The 13563-nt window shown below is 51.4% G+C and overlaps 1 protein-coding gene across 1 annotated transcript in view; it reads left to right on the forward strand.

The window, feature by feature from the left end:
- The window catches only part of LOC137571164 (uncharacterized), a 363507-nt gene that overhangs the window by 273958 nt on the left and 75986 nt on the right, over positions 1–13563 (forward strand). The window lies entirely within an intron of this gene.

Raw genomic sequence — 13563 nt, forward strand, 5'->3', positions numbered from 1 at the left:
GTAGTAAAATTGGCTAATGACAATTGTACGTGTGTACCAGGCTTTACAGATAATACTATACATACAATACAGCTGGTTTACAATCAATACAGGCACAGAGTAACGCCTGGTACACACCATGCAGTTTCCCGTCAGATAGATGGGTCGATTAGATAATTTCCGACAGGTCCGATCTGATTTCCAATCCTTTTTCTGATCGATTTCCATAGAAAAGATCAGAAATCTGAGCGGATCTGTCGGTAAATTCTGTCAACCCATCTATCTGATGGGATATTGCATGGTGTGCATCTGGCATAACAGCTTATAATGTACATACTGGAGGTTGCAGAAATCAGAACATGCGGCAGCTAGTTTACTATCAGTACAAGTACAGAGTAACAGCTTATAATGTACATACTGGAGGTAGCAGAGATCAGAACATGCGGCAGCCAGGGGCGTTTCTAGGGTCCTTGGAGATCGGGGGCACCTGTGGGCACGAGGCGGGGAGGTATATCCGCGCGCCGCTGCAAAAATGGGCGTGGCCATGAGGTGAGTGGGCGTGGCCATGTGTGGGGCCAAAAGTACATGAACTTAGCAGCGGTGTAAGCTACAGATAACGGGCCTGCCCATCGAAATATTGGATGGAGCCCCCTGTCCTTTATTTGGATAATTTACAATCAGTATAGGCATAGATCAAAGATGTATACGCACATACAATTTTGATTGGTCAATCACTGACCCCCAATTTTACCACCCCCATGCAGTAAGTGGGCCAACAGACAATGAATTTTATGAACAGAGCTAAAATTGGCTAATCAAAATTGTATGTGTGTACCAGGCTTTACAGCTAATACTGTACATACTGAAAGTAGCAGGGATCAGCATACAATATAGCTGGTTTACAATCAGCAAAGGCACAGAGTAACACCTTACACTGTACACACTGGAGGTAAATCAGCACACAGTGCAGGCACTAGAGAACAGCGTATACTGTACATACTGTAGGGAGCAGAATTCAGCACACTGCAGCTAGCGTGCCAAAAATATGAGGATTACGTTGTGCGGCGTGCTTATCGCGCCGCACCGAAAAATGGGTGGGCCATGGACCAGAATATAGGTGTGGTAATGGGTGGAGACAAATTTACATGAACCTAGCAATGGTGGGACATTAGATTATGACAGTGGTGGCGAACCTTTTGGAGGCCGAGTGCCCAAACTGCAACCCAAAAGTCACTTATCTATCGCAAAGTGGCAACAGCAATTTAAACTAAATACTGTACAAACGTTTTAACTCATACATGAACATTATGGAAAATCCAAGTTGAAAATAAACTGTGAAGATAAACAATTTCATCCATCGTACTCCTGAAAAATGTATTAAATTTTTTAGAACCTCCCAGTTTTATTTTCTGTTTTAAAAAGCTAAAAAAGTAGGTTTAATGCTATTGTCTCATATGATAAGGATTCAGCTTTTCCCATAGTCTCGCAGTTAGCAATCATGTGATCCCCAACAAGACAAATTCGGCAATCATGAGGCCCCCAACAAATCATGAGGCCCCCAACAAGACAAATCCAGCAATCATGAGGCCTCCAACAAATCATGAGGCCCCCAACAAGACAAATTCAGCAATCATGAGGCCCCCAACAAATCATGAGGCCCCCAACAAGACAAATTCAGCAATCTTGAGGCCCCCAACAAATCATAAGGCTCCCAACAAGACAAATTCAGCAGTCATGAGGCACATAAATAGACAGCATTTCACATAAATAGGCAGAATGCCCCATTAATATGGTAGCCCCCCAAGTTAGGTAGTGAGTGACATGGACCCCCAGGTTAGCTAGTGAGTGACAGGCGCCTCCAGTTAGGTAGTGAGTGACAGGGACCCCGATAGTGAGTGACAGGGAGCCCCTTTAGGTAGTGAGTGAGTGCCAGGGAGCCCCTTTAGGTAGTGAGTGAGTGCCAGGGAGCCCCTTCAGGCAGTGAGTGAGTGACAGGGAGCCCTTTAGGCAGTGAGTGAGTGACAGGGAGCCCCTTTAGGCAGTGAGTGAGTGACAGGGAGCCCCTTTAGGCAGTGAGTGAGTGACAGGGAGCCCCTTTAGGCAGTGAGTGAGTGCCAGGGAGCCCCTTTAGGCAGTGAGTGAGTGCCAGGGAGCCCCTTTAGGTAGTGAGTGAGTGACAGGGAGCCCCTTTAGGGAGTGAGTGAGTGAGTGTCAGTGAGCCCCTTTAGGCAGTAAGTGAGTGACAGGGAGCCCCTTTAGGCAGTGAGTGAGTGACAGGGAGCCCCTTTAGGCAGTGAGTGAGTGACAGGGAGCCCCTTTTGGCAGTGAGTGAGTGCCAGGGAGCCCCTTTAGGCAGTGAGTGAGTGCCAGGGAGCCCCTTTAGGTAGTGAGTGAGTGACAGGGAGCCCCTTTAGGCAGTGAGTGAGTGCCAGGGAGCCCCTTTAGGGAGTGAGTGAGTGCCAGGGAGCCCCTTTAGGGAGTGAGTGAGTGAGTGTCAGTGAGCCCCTTTAGGCAGTGAGTGAGTGACAGGGAGCCCCTTTAGGGAGTGAGTGACAGGGAGCCCCTTTAGGGAGTGAGTGAGTGACAGGGAGCCCCTTTAGGCAGTGAGTGAGTGACAGGGAGCCCCTTTAGGGAGTGAGTGACAGGGAGCCCCTTTAGGGAGTGAGTGAGTGACAGGTGAGTGACATGTGACGCGAAACTGGTCGGTGGGAGGAGCCTGACCCCACACCACGCTGCACTAGCGTTCCCCGCCACCATACACTGACACAGCCAGCCGGCAATATTAAGCGCTGATTGAAGGACATGAGAGGGTGATGGCAGCCGAGTGCAGCAACCCACAAACAGGGGGTATGTGTGAGGTGGTACTGGGGTGAAATACTGGGAAGCGCCAGGAGGAGATCGAGCTCCCATACAAAGAATATGAGCGATATGTGACCACCCTCTACAGTAATAGCCACAGATCACCTGATGAAAAGAGCGCTCTGGCATTCAGCTGGGAGAAGCTATACCCTGTGGACTAATGCAAGTATAACAATCCATGATTAATACTGGAGGAAAAATGTCTGGGCAGCATTGTCTCTATGTGGCTTGCCAAGTCTACTAACCTGCCTTCTGTGCTTAAGCCGGCTAACATATTTGTGCTGCAGCTTTGTGCTTTATATCCTGAAATGACTTATCCCCAATAGGGGGAGGCAGCTGCTGTGTGTTTGGTGGTGTGCTGTTGAATGACAGTTAGGTGGCCTGGGCTTGAGTGCATGGAGCAGAATAGTCTGAGGACAGACTCCATGCACGCAAGCCTAGCACCCATTGAGGGGTAATGTGGGCAGGTTCTGGTGGTTTTTAATGTAGAAACTTTCTGCGCAGAAAAAAGTTTTAAACTGACACCTGTGTATTGGTTCCATAAAGGAGCCCTTTTGTGATTTGACCTATGTTTGTGCAATAAAGTAACCATGTTTGAACCAAGATCAAATGGAGCATGAGGCCAATTAATAATTGTTCTGTTTTTTACGAGTGACAGGTAGTGTTGGGCGAACACCTGGATGTTCGGGTTCGCAAACGTTCGCCGAACATGGCCGCGATGTTCGGGTGTTCGCGCCGAACTCCGAACATAATGGAAGTCAATGGGGACCCAAACTTTCGTGCTTTGTAAAGCTTCCTTACATGCTACATACCCCAAATTTGCAGGGTATGTGCACCTTAAGAGTGGGTACAAGAGGAAAAAAATTATTTGAAAAAGAGCTTATAGTTTTTGAGAAAATTGATTGTAAAGTTTCAAAGGAAAAAATGTCTTTTAAATGCGGAAAATGTCATTTTTCTTTGCACAGGTAACATGCTTTTTGTCGCCATGCAGTCATAAATGTAATACAGATAAGAGGTTCCAGGAAAAGGGACCGGTAACGCTAACCCAGCAGCAGCACACGTGATGGAACAGGAGGAGGGCGGCACAGGAGGAGAAGGCCACGCTTTGCGACACAACAACCCAGGCCTTGCATGAGGACAAGAAGCGTGCGGATAGCAATGCATTTTGTCACCATGCAGTCATAAATGTAATACAGATGAGAGGTTCAATAAACAGGGACCGGAAACGCTAACCCATCACAGATGTTCATTGTTCATGTTACTTGGTTGGGGTCCGGGAGTGTTGCGTAGTCGTTTCCAATCCAGGATTGATTCATTTTAATTTGAGTCAGATGGTCTGCATTTTCTGTGGAGAGGCGGATACGCCGATCTGTGATGATGCCTCCGGCAGCACTGAAACAGCGTTCCGACATAACGCTGGCTGCCGGGCAAGCCAGCACCTCTATTGCGTACATTGCCAGTTCGTGCCAGGTGTCTAGCTTCGATACCCAATAGTTGAAGGGTGCAGATGGATTGTTCAACACGGCTACGCCATCTGACATGTAGTCCTTGACCTTCTTCTCCAGGCGATCGGTGTTGGAGGTGGATCTGCACGCTTGCTGTTCTGTGGCTGTGGGCTGCTGCATGGGTGTCAGAAAATGTTCCCACTCCAAGGACACTGCCGATACCATTCCCTTTTGGGCACTAGCTGCGGCTTGTGTTGTTTGCTGCCCTCCTGGTCGTCCTGGGTTTGCGGAAGTCAGTCTGTCGGCGTACAACTGGCTAGAGAAGGGGGAGGATGTCAATCTCCTCTCTAAAGTCTCCACAAGGGCCTGCTGGTATTCTTCCATTTTGACCTGTCTGACTCTTTCTTCAAGCAGTTTTGGAACATTGTGTTTGTACCGTGGATCCAGAAGGGTATAAACCCAGTAATTGGTGTTGTCCAGAATGCGCACAATGCGTGGGTCGCGTTCAATGCAGTCTAGCATGAATTGAGCCATGTGTGCCAGAGTCCTGCCAGAATCCTCATCATCCTCATGTGAGCGTTGTGATAGTTGTGATGCATCATAGTCGTCACCTTCTTCCTGGTCTGCTTCTGCTGACCATTTGCGCTGAATTGTGGAAGTCCAACGTGCACCGCTCTGGCCCTCGTCAGTGGTGGCATGAAATTCCTGCTCCAACTCCAGCTGTTCCTCCTCCTCTTCTTCGTCATAGCTGCTGGGGCCAGCGTTTCCTGAGGCAGATGGCCTGATGTTGGTATCATCACGCTGATCGTTTTCTCCTTCAGATTCCCCCAGTTGCATCATGACAGCTGTTTCCTTGATTTTCAACATTGACTTCTTCAGTAAACACAGCAGTGGTATGGTAATGCTGACTGAAGAGTTGTCACTGCTCACAAGCAACGTGGATTGCTCAAAATTTTGGAGGACTTGGCAGAGGTCCAACATGTTGGCCCAATCGGATCCACAGAAGCTTGGCAGCTGTCCGGATGCGCCTCGGTACTGCGCCGTCATGTACTGGACCACTGCACTCTTCTGCTCGCAAAAGCGGGCTAGCATGTGCAGCGTAGAATTCCAGCGTGTAGGGACATCACACAGCAAGCGATGGTGGGGGAGATTGAAGTGCTCCTGCATCTTGGCGAGTGCCCCCGAAGCAGTACTGGAATTTCTACAATGTTTGGCCACTCGTCGCACCTTCAACAGAAGATCGGCCACACCTGGGTATGTCCTCAGGAACCGCTGAACTACTAGGTTCATCACGTGCGCCAGGCAAGGGATGTGTGTCAGCTTAGCCAACCTTAAAGCGCGAATGAGATTACTCCCATTATCACACACAACCATGCCCGGTTTCAGGTCCAGCGGTGCCAGCCACAAATCCGTCTGTTCCTTTATTCCCCTCCAAATTTCCTACCCTGTGTGCTGCTTATCCCCAAGGCAGATCAGCTTCAGCAACGCTTGCTGACGCATGCCAACAGCTGTGCTGCACTGCTTCCACGATCCTACTGCTGCTGGGTTAGCGTTTCCGGATGAGGTACAGCTTTGAGATGCGTTGGAGGAGAAGGAGTCAGAGAGGTAGGTGCTGCTGTTGTTATCCAGTGGGAGGGACGGCGGTGCAGCTGTTTGCGGCGTGGGCAACACCCGCGCCGTAGCAGGTGAGGAATCGCTGCCAGGCTCCACAAGGTTCACCCAGTGCGCGGTAAGGGACATGTATCGACCCTGGCCGAACGCACTCGTCCAGGTGTCAGTGGTGAGGTGAACCTTGCAGGCAACGGCATTCTTCAAGCTTCGGGTTATTTTGCTGACCACGTGCTCATGCAACTCAGGCACTGCAGAGCGCGCAAAGTGGTAGCGGCTGGGAACCACGTAACGTGGGATGGCCACTGACATCATGCCCTTGAAGCTGTTTGTCTCCACCACTCGATATGGCAGCATTTCGCAGGCCAGAAGCTTGGCTATGCTGGCTGTAAGTGCCACGGCCCGGGGGTCATTTGCTGGCAATTTCCTCTTGCGCTCAAACATCTCCGAGACAGACAACTGAACCGTAGGGCTGCACACTGAAGGGCTGTTGGTTGTTGTGTTTGATGAAGACTGGGAGACCTCAAGAGCACTATTCCGGAAAGTGACAGTGTCAGCGTCGTCTGATGTTTGTGAATGTTGTTGTGAACCACGCAATGGCTGGGCTACTGCTGCTGCTGAGGAGGGTCTGGTGGTGAGTCTGGTGACCCCAAGGGAGGCAGTGTTGCTGGTACCCTGTCCTGCCGCGTTTGCCCACAGAGTGGGATGTTTGGATACCATGTGGCGGGTCATGCTGGTGGTGGAGAGGTTGTTAATATTTTTCCCCCTGCTCAGGCGGGTCTTGCACACCTTGCAAATCACCATGGTACCATCCTCACTGCAGTCTTCAAAGAAAGGCCAGACTTTGGAGCACCTGCCTTGCTGGCGATTTCTGTTTGCGCCTCTTTTGCGTCTCACTTGAACTTCCACGCTTGTGGTGCCTGGAATTTCGCGCCGCCTACCTTGTGGCACAAGGCGAACTCGTGCAGCAGTGGGTTCTTCAACAGACTCATCTGTGCTTCTACGACGGCGATGTTCTCCTTCACATACAAAATCTGGGTCTGTGTCCACATTGTCCATACCCTCCTCTTCCATCTCCTCAAACTCATCATATGTGATTGTGGGCCGCCGCCGTGGAGTAGAGCTCCCCAGAACAACTTCTGCGCAGCTCACTCCAACGTCGTCTTCCAGATCTTCTCGGCCGACCTCCTGCAATTAAAACCCCTCCTGCCCAACTTGCTCTGGGATTTGGGTTTCAAAGTCCTCGGACTCGCCTTGCATTTCATTGCGCGGTGCATTTCCCACAGTAAATGGTTGTGAATCCGGGCACAACATTTCTGGCTGTTCCATTGACCTTTGAAAGGTGGAAGTTTGTTGGGCTGGGAATAGCTCCTGCGAATACCCCATTGTGTCCTGAGGAAATTCTTCGGACTGGTTATTTGGCAGTTGTGTGCGTGGTGTCGCTGCCGGTTGTGTCAGCTTTGTGCCCACTGGCTCCTTGTAACTGGCTGAGGACTCGGACCTCGTGCATGATGTGCTGGTGCTGCTTAACCCCCTGCTGGACGCTTGAGAGGTCATCCAATTAATTATCTGGTCCTGTTCTTTTGGATTTGTGAGGGTTGATTTCCTGGACAACATGGGCAGTATTAAGTGGGTTTTCTTCGGTGCTCCACTGTGGCCTGTACGTGAACCGTCAGGGGAAACACCTCTTCCCTTGCCCCTCCCTCTTTCACAGGATTTCTTCTTCATTTCACATATCCTTAAAGTACACGCTGACTGGCAGCAGTACAGTGGCAGTACAGAAATGCTATACAGTGGTGGGTGAGCGGTGTACTACTATTCCCAGCAGCGACACAGAGCACAATGCTATACAGTGGTGGGTGAGCGGTGTACTACTATTCCCAGCAGCGACACAGAGCACAATGCTACACAGTGGTGGGTGAGCGGTGTACTACTATTCCCAGCAGCGACACAGAGCACAATGCTATACAGTGGTGGGTGAGCGGGGTACTACTATTCCCAGCAGCGACACAGAGCACAATGCTATACAGTGGTGGGTGAGCGGTGTACTACTATTCCCAGCAGCGACACAGAGCACAATGCTATACAGTGGTGGGTGAGCGGTGTACTACTGTTCCCAGCAGCGACACAGAGCACAATTCTATACAGTGGTGGGTGAGCGGTGTACTACTATTCCCAGCAGCGACACAGAGCACAATGCTATACAGTGGTGGGTGAGCGGTGTACTACTATTCCCAGCAGCGACACAGAGCACAATGCTATACAGTGGTGGGTGAGCGGTGTACTACTATTCCCAGCAGCGACACAGAGCACAATTCTATACAGTGGTGGGTGAGCGGTGTACTACTATTCCCAGCAGCGACACAGAGCACAATGCTATACAGTGGTGGGTGAGCGGTGTACTACTATTCCCAGCAGCGACACAGAGCAGAATGCTATACAGTGGTGGGTGAGCGGTGTACTACTATTCCCAGCAGCGACACAGAGCACAATGCTATACAGTGGTGGGTGAGCGGTGTACTACTGTTCCCAGCAGCGACACAGAGCACAATGGTATACAGTGGTGGGTGAGCGGTGTACTACTGTTCCCAGCAGCGACACACAGCACAATGCTATACAGTGGTATGTGAGCGGTGTACTACTGTTCCCAGCAGCGACACAGAGCACAATGCTATACAGTGGTGGGTGAGCGGTGTACTACTGTTCCCAGCAGCGACACAGAGCACAATGCTATACAGTGGTGGGTGAGCGGTGTACTACTGTTCCCAGCAGCGACACAGAGCACAATGCTATACAGTGGTGGGTGAGCGATGTACTACTGTTCCCAGCAGCGACACAGAGCACAATGCTATACAGTGGTGGGTGAGCGGTGTACTACTGTTCCCAGCAGCGACACAGAGCACAATGCTATACAGTGGTGGGTGAGCGGTGTACTACTATTCCCAGCAGCGACACAGAGCACAATGCTATACAGTGGTGGGTGAGCGGTGTACTACTATTCCCAGCAGCGACACAGAGCACAATGCTATACAGTGGTGGGTGAGCGGTGTACTACTATTCCCAGCAGCGACACAGAGCACAATGCTATACAGTGGTGGGTGAGCGGTGTACTACTGTTTCCAGCAGCGACACAGAGCACAATGCTATACAGTGGTGGGTGAGCGGTGTACTACTGTTCCCAGCAGCGACACAGAGCACAATGCTATACAGTGGTAGGTGAGCGGTGTACTACTGTTCCCAGCAGCGACACAGAGCACAATGCTATACAGTGGTGGGTGAGCGGTGTACTACTATTCCCAGCAGCAACACAGAGCACAATGCTATACAGTGGTGGGTGAGCGGTATACTACTATTCCCAGCAGCGACACAGAGCACAATGCTATACAGTGGTGGGTGAGCGGTGTACTACTGTTCCCAGCAGCGACACAGAGCACAATGCTATACAGTGGCGGGTGAGCGGTGTACTACTGTTCCCAGCAGAGACACAGAGTGGCAGTAAACACATTGCTATACAGTGGTGGGTGAGCGGTGTACACAGAGTGGCAGTAAACACAATGCTATATAGTGTGGGTGAGCGGTGTACTACTGTTCCCAGCAGCGACACAATGAGCTTGATTCACCAAGCGGTGCAAAGTGTTTGCACCGCGGTGAAAAGCCCCTTATCACGCCTAAAGTCACTTTAGGCATGATAAGCAGGGCTTCACGCGAACTCCCGCGCGCAAAGTTTTGCGCGCGTAGCGCGGTGCGCTACGCGCGCAGCGCACCGTGCTTCGCGCGAAGTGCCCATTAAGCCCTATGGGACTTTGCGCGCGCTCTTACGCGCGTACGCGCGCACGCGCGTACGCGCGATAACTTCGCGCGAAGAGCAGGCAAAAGCGGTGATAACTCAGTGGTGAAGAGGTTATCACGCCTAAAGTACTTTAGGCGTGATAACTGAGTTATCACCGCTTGGTGAATCGAGGCCAATGACTGGGGGGACCCTGGCTAGCCTGGCTGGAAAGAGAACTACCCTGCCTGCCTATCCAAAGCTAAACTCACAGACAAATGGCGGAGAAATGACGTGGATCGGGTATTTATTCACCCGAACCACGTGACCCGTTCGGCCAATCAGAGCGCGTTCGGGTACTAACCACGTGACCCGTTCGGCCAATCACAGCGCTAGCCGAACATTCGGGGAACGTTCGGCCATGCGCTCTTAGTTCGGCGATATGGCCGAACGGTTTGGCCGAACACCATCAGGTGTTCGGTCGAACTCGAACATCACCCGAACAGGGTGATGTTCTGCAGAACCTGAACAGTGGCGAACACTGTTCGCCCAACACTAGTGACAGGGAGCCCCTTTAGGCAGTGAGTGAGTGCCAGGGAGCCCCTTTAGGCAGTGAGTGAGTGCCAGGGAGCCCCTTTAGGCAGTGAGTGAGTGCCAGGGAGCCCCTTTAGGTAGTGAGTGAGTGACAGGGAGCCTTTTTAGGCAGTGAGTGAGTGCCAGGGAGCCCCTTTAGGGAGTGAGTGCCAGGGAGCCCCTTTAGGCAGTGAGTGCCAGGGAGCCCCTTTAGGGAGTGAGTGACAGAGAGCCCCTTTAGGGAGTGAGTGAGTGAGTGAGTGACAGGGAGCCCCTTTAGGCAGTGAGTGAGTGACAGGGAGCCCCTTTAGGGAGTGAGTGACAGGGAGCCCCTTTAGGGAGTGAGTGAGTGACAGGGAGCCCCTTTAGGCAGTGAGTGAGTGACAGGGAGCCCCTTTAGGCAGTGAGTGAGTGCCAGGGAGCCCCTTTAGTGAGTGAGTGAGTGAGTGACAGGGAGCCCCTTTAGGCAGTGAGTGAGTGCCAGGGAGCCCCTTTAGGGAGTGAGTGACAGGGAGCCCCTTTAGGGAGTGAGTGAGTGACAGGGAGCCCCTTCAGGCAGTGAGTGAGTGACAGGGAGCCCCTTTAGGGAGTGAGTGACAGGGAGCCCCTTTAGGGAGTGAGTGAGTGACAGGGAGCCCCTTTATTCAGTGAGTGAGTGACAGGGAGCCCCTTTAGGCAGTGAGTGAGTGCCAGGGAGCCCCTTTAGGGAGTGAGTGAGTGACAGGGAGCCCCTTCAGGCAGTGAGTGAGTGACAGGGAGCCCCTTTAGGCAGTGAGTGAGTGCCAGGGAGCCCCTTTAGGGAGTGAGTGAGTGACAGGGAGCCCCTTTAGGCAGTGAGTGAGTGCCAGGGAGCCCCTTTAGGCAGTGAGTGAGTGCCAGGGAGCCACTTTAGGCAGTGAGTGAGTGACAGGAAGCCCCTTTAGGCAGTGAGTGACTGACAGGGAGCCCCTTTAGGGAGTGAGTGAGTGTCAGTGAGCCCCTTTAGGTAGTGAGTGACAGGGAGCCCCTTTAGGGAGTGAGTGAGTGACAGGGAGCCCCTTTAGGCAGTGAGTGAGTGACAGGGAGCCCCTTTAGGCAGTGAGTAAGTGACAGGGAGCCCCTTTAGGGAGTGAGTGAGTGACAGGTAGTGTTGAGCGAACACCTGGATGTTCGGGTTCGCGAACGTTCGCCGAACATGGCCGCGATGTTCGGGTGTTTGCGCCGAACTCCGAACATAATGGAAGTCAATGGGGACCCGAATGTTCGTGCTTTGTAAAGCTTCCTTACATGCTACATACCCCAAATTTGCAGGGTATGTGCACCTTGGGAGCGGGTACAAGAGGGAAAAAAATATTTGAAAAAGAGCTTATAGTTTTTTAAAACATTGATTGTAAAGTTTCAAAGGAAAAATGTATTTTAAATGCGGAAAATGTCATTTTTCTTTGCACAGGTAACATGCTTTTTGTCGCCATGCAGTCATAAATGTAATACAGATAAGAGGTTCCAGGAAAAGGGACCGGTAATGCTAACCCAGCAGCAGCACACGTGATGGAACAGGAGGCGGGCGGCGCAGGAGGAGAAGGCCACGCTTTGAGACACAACAACCCAGGCCTTGCATGAGGACAAGAAGCGTGCGGATAGCAATGCATTTTGTTGCCATGCAGTCATAAATGTAATACAGATGAGAGGTTCAATAAACAGGGACCGGAAACGCTAACCCATCACACATGTTCATTGTTCATGTTACTTGGTTGGGGTCCGGGAGTGTTGCGTAGTCGTTTCCAATCCAGGATTGATTTATTTTAATTTGAGTCAGACGGTCTGCATTTTCTGTGGAGAGGCGGATACGCCGATCTGTGACAATGCCTCCGGCAGCACTGAAACAGCGTTCCGACATAACGCTGGCTGCCGGGCAAGCCAGCACCTCTATTGCATACATTGCCAGTTCGTGCCAGGTGTCTAGCTTCAATACCCAATAGTTGAAGGGTGCAGATGGATTGTTCAACACAACTACGCCATCTGACATGTAGTCCTTGACCATCTTCTCCAGGCGATCGGTGTTGGAGGTGGATCTGCACGCTTGCTGTTCTGTGGGCTGCTGCATGGGTGTCAGAAAATGTTCCCACTCCAAGTACACTGCCGATACCATTCCCTTTTGGGCACTAGCTGCGGCTTGTGTTGTTTGCTGCCCTCCTGGTCGTCCTGGGTTTGCGGAAGTCAGTCTGTCGGCGTACAACTGGCTAGAGGAGGGGGAGGATGTCAATCTCCTCTCTAAAGTCTCCACAAGGGCCTGCTGGTATTCTTCCATTTTGACCTGTCTGACTCTTCTTCAAGCAATTTTGGAACATTGTGTTTGTACAGTGGATCCAGAAGGGTATAAACCCAGTAATTGGTGTTGTCCAGAATGCGCACAATGCGTGGGTCACGTTCAATGCAGTCTAGCATGAATTGAGTCATGTGTGCCAGAGTCCTGCCAGAATCCTCATCATCCTCTTGTGAGCGTTGTGATAGTTGTGATGCATCATAGTCGTCACCTTCTTCCTGGTCTGCTTCTGCTGACCATTTGCGCTGAATTGTGGAAGTCCAACGTGCACCGCTCTGGCCCTCGTCAGTGGTGGCATGAAATTCCTGCTCCAACTCCAGCTGTTCCTCCTCCTCTTCTTCGTCATAGCTGCTGGGGCCAGCGTTTCCTGAGGCAGATGGCCTGATGTTGGTATCATCACGCTGATCGTTTTCTCCTTCAGATTCCCCCAGTTGCATCATGACAGCTGTTTCCTTGATTTTCAACATTGACTTCTTCAGTAAACACAGGAGTGGTATGGTAATGCTGACTGAAGAGTTGTCACTGCTCACAAGCAACGTGGATTGCTCAAAATTTTGGAGGACTTGGCAGAGGTCCAACATGTTGGCCCAATCGGATCCACAGAAGCTTGGCAGCTGTCCGGATGCGCCTCGGTACTGCGCCGTCATGTACTGGACCACTGCACTCTTCTGCTCGCAAAAGCGGGCTAGCATGTGCAGCGTAGAATTCCAGCGCGTAGGGACATCACACAGCAAACGATGGTGGGGGAGATTGAAGCGCTCCTGCATCTTGGCGAGTGCCCCCTAAGCAGTACTGGAATTTCTACAATGTTTGGCCACTCGTCGCACCTTCAACAGAAGATCGGCCATGCCTGGGTATGTCCTCAGGAACCGCTGAACTACTAGGTTCATCACGTGCGCCAGGCAAGGGATGTGTGTCAGCTTAGCCAACCTTAAAGCGCGAATGAGATTACTCCCATTATCACACACAACCATGCCCGGTTTCAGGTCCAGCGGTGCCAGCCACAAATCCGTCTGTTCCTTTATTTCCCT

The sequence above is a fragment of the Hyperolius riggenbachi genome, chromosome 4 (genome assembly GCF_040937935.1).
Source record: "Hyperolius riggenbachi isolate aHypRig1 chromosome 4, aHypRig1.pri, whole genome shotgun sequence".
In the NCBI taxonomy this organism is placed as follows: Eukaryota; Metazoa; Chordata; class Amphibia; order Anura; family Hyperoliidae; genus Hyperolius; species Hyperolius riggenbachi.